At 52.5% G+C, this 2,193-nt stretch overlaps 1 pseudogene; it reads left to right on the top strand.

Annotated features, from left to right (window-relative positions):
• The first annotated feature begins 510 nt into the window (after nt 1-510).
• LOC122703761 lies at nt 511-1,168 on the top strand (annotated as a pseudogene).
• Nucleotides 1,169-2,193: the final 1,025 nt, after the last annotated feature.

The raw sequence follows: 2,193 nt of genomic DNA, 5'->3' as shown, positions 1-2,193 counted from the left end.
TTTAACTTGATTCTGTATTTTCCAAGTCTCCTGTAAATGTATTATCATACTTTCATAATTTAAAAATAAAAAAGAGAAGGAAAAATTATTCCCTTTAGCATGAAAACTAAATGGAGGTAGTTAAACCAATCTACTTTCCTCAACTCTTGACATTATTTGAGGATTTACTGTAGAGTCATGACTTAATCTCTCTCATGTCTTGAACCAAAAAAAAAAACAAAAACACAAAAACAAAAAAAAGAATGTCTAAGGTTAAAAATGGGTCCGTACTTTGGGAGAGACAATATCCACTTTCATATGGAAGGATGTACTTTTAATCTTGTCAACTGCTATCCTTTCCAACACAGGCTCCACCTCCCTCTCAGGTAAATGACATAAGAACACAATTTCAGCTCTCTGCAGAAAGCTTTCCTAGTTAGTATAAAAACAGCAGAGTTGGGCCGGGTCTGAGTATCCCCCCGGTGCTCCTGGCTCCGGCCTGCCTCCTTGCCACCACAGCCTGGGTCTGACAAGATGCACCGGGTCCCACTGTCACTGGACCGGCATGGGACCCTGGTCCGGCCCCACTTCACCCTAGTGGCCCGGTCACGGTCTGCAGCCCACCCCACTGTCGCCTTCCTCTTCTGTGTACTCGTCTCTGCTCTTCACTTCAAGGAGATTCGGGCCACATACTGCGGCGTGCCCATCACCCTCCGTCAGTGAGCTCAGCCATCGGCCGAGAGGGGCCCCCGCCATACGGGTGGTGCTTCTACCTCGGCCTGCACTCGGCGCCCCGCTTCTTGGTGGCCTTCACTTACTGGAGCCACTACTTCAGCTACGCCTCCCGGCTCCGGGCTAGTGCCCGCTTTCCCACCTCCGCTCCAGCCTCAGCCTCGTGGAGAGCCTCACGCTGCTAGTGTTCACCTACGTCTCCTCTTCCGAGGACTTCGGCGTGCCCGAAAACGCTTTCACTGTGTTCACGGCCTCTTCCCGGTCACAGGCTCCTCACCTGCACTCTGACGGCGCCAAGAGGCTCGCAGCTCCGACAGCCGGAAACAGCAGCTCTTCATCGACTCCATCTTCTTCAGGCCGCCAGCTGTCTACGTTCGGTACAACATGTATCGTGAGGCAGGAGTACCCACCAATTTTGCCAGCCTAGGGTACACCGCTGTCCTAACCAACACGGCAGCCTGGTGGGACTTAAGAACAAAGAGCTGCTGGTTACCTCCCAGCCAGCCTGAGGAAAAACGGTTCCAAGCCCTCTCTCCTGCTGGAGACGAGGCCCACTGCCCAGAAACTCAGAACAAATACCACTGTGGCCCGCTCTCACCATGTGTCCTCGCTGGGACAGGACAAGGCTTCACCCAGCCCTGATGGCTTCTCCTTTCCCCCACCCCAGGTGGAAGGCACAGGGGCCTTCAAGCAGCAACACCAGTTCCTGAGAAACCCCAAGAAGCAGAGCTGGCCAGAGAGCTCCACCCTCTGGTGCTAAAAAAAAAGAAAGTCCTGAGGTTCATAACCATGACCCCGTTCTTGGCCTTTATATAGCAACCTCTGGCTGAGGTCAGGGACCACACTGCTACCAGGAAACCAAAGCCATTTCTTGCCACAGGGTTGTTCACTTGACTTGTGTATCTGATGGTCTGCTCTGCACACACAGGCCTGTGACCACAGTTCTCTGCTAAGGTTGCCCAGGTGTCCTAGTCCTGACTTTACCTCTGATTTGTTGTGTGCCCTTCCCTATCTGGGGGTTTCCCAGGTGGCACTAGTGGTAAAGAAGCCTCCTGCCAATGCAGGAGACATACAAGACGTAAGTTCAATCCCTGGGTGGGTCAGGAAGATCCAGGGGAGAAGAAAATGGCAAACCACTCCAGTATTCTTGCCTGGAGAATCCCACAGACAGAGGAGCCTGGTGGGTGCAGTCAATAGGGTTGCAAAGAGTCAGGCACAACTAAAGGGACTTAGCACACACTTCCCTATCTGAGCTTCTGTGTGTCTGCGTGGATGAAAGGGAGTGGGGGAGCGGTCTGATTTCCAAGGGCTCTGCCAGTCTGTGCTTCTTGCTGTGGAGGTAGTGTTCTGTACTAAAGCAGGACCTGCTCCTTCTAAAATCTCTGGCTTACAGACTCTTCCTCCTTGGCAAAGGGGTCACGTAGAGGGATCAGAGGCACAAATTCCTATCCCAGAATGGGCTCTGGTGTCCCCCCATCCTCC

Source organism: Cervus elaphus, chromosome 11 (assembly GCF_910594005.1).
Source record: "Cervus elaphus chromosome 11, mCerEla1.1, whole genome shotgun sequence".
Lineage (NCBI taxonomy): Eukaryota > Metazoa > Chordata > Mammalia > Artiodactyla > Cervidae > Cervus > Cervus elaphus.
The sequence above is the reverse complement of the archived record's forward strand: the minus strand, read 5'-3'. Positions and strand labels throughout refer to the sequence as shown.